Genomic DNA, 921 nt, shown 5'->3' with positions numbered 1-921 from the left:
AAAAAGTAACTAAGTAACTAAGTAATTAATTACTTTTGAAAATAAGTAATCAGTAAAGTAACGGGATTACTTTTGGGGGGAAGGAATTAGTAATTAGTTACTGATTACTTTTTTCAAGTAACTTGACCAACACTGGTCGCCCGTATCAAAAACCGCTACTGAGAGCAGCACTCATGCGATTGTTTTGCCCCTGTTACACCACTGAAATGATGGACCAACTCATCTCCCGTGCAACATATTTATTTTTTACAGAAAACTGTAAAGACAGAAAAATGTCTGATTAATCAGTTCTTTCGGCGCGCAGGCCGTATGCTGCCTCTTCACCACTGACACTACTTCTTCTAGTGTAGCTGACATTACTTTATACAAGTAACTCATACAGTTTCATATTCACATGCACCACTCTTATAAACTGGTTAAATCACAAAAATACATTTTACTGTATGCACAAGCACCATAGTGAACTCTCCTTACAGTTTTATCTTGTTTTTACTTCTGTTTTAATCTATTTATGAACCTGTCTTCTTAACTGTATTTATTAAACTAGATCTCTTTCAAATAAATGTTTTTCTTAACATATTTTTACAGCATTCACTTTTCATGAACTAAACATAAAGCAATTCACATTTTCTCTTATTGTGCAAAATATATATCTTGTGACTTTAACCCAAAAATACACCAGCAATGAACTCACAAACTTTAGGTACAGTCTAACACTTGGATGGGCACAGGCTAACAACTGGACCAACTTGGAAATTAGATCTTTAGCTTAACATTCGCCACAAACAAAACATTTAACATTAATCGCCACTGCTATCTGTCACTTTTAGAACCTCTGTTTTATATTACCAACCACCCAGCTTACCTGTAAAGACAGAAAAATGTCTGATTAATCAGTTGCACAGGCCGTACGCTGCCTCT

The sequence above is a fragment of the Haplochromis burtoni genome, unplaced genomic scaffold, assembly GCF_018398535.1.
Source record: "Haplochromis burtoni strain Fernald_Lab_line unplaced genomic scaffold, NCSU_Asbu1 Contig_2695, whole genome shotgun sequence".
Classification (NCBI taxonomy): Eukaryota; Metazoa; Chordata; class Actinopteri; order Cichliformes; family Cichlidae; genus Haplochromis; species Haplochromis burtoni.
This window is presented reverse-complemented; position numbering follows the sequence as displayed.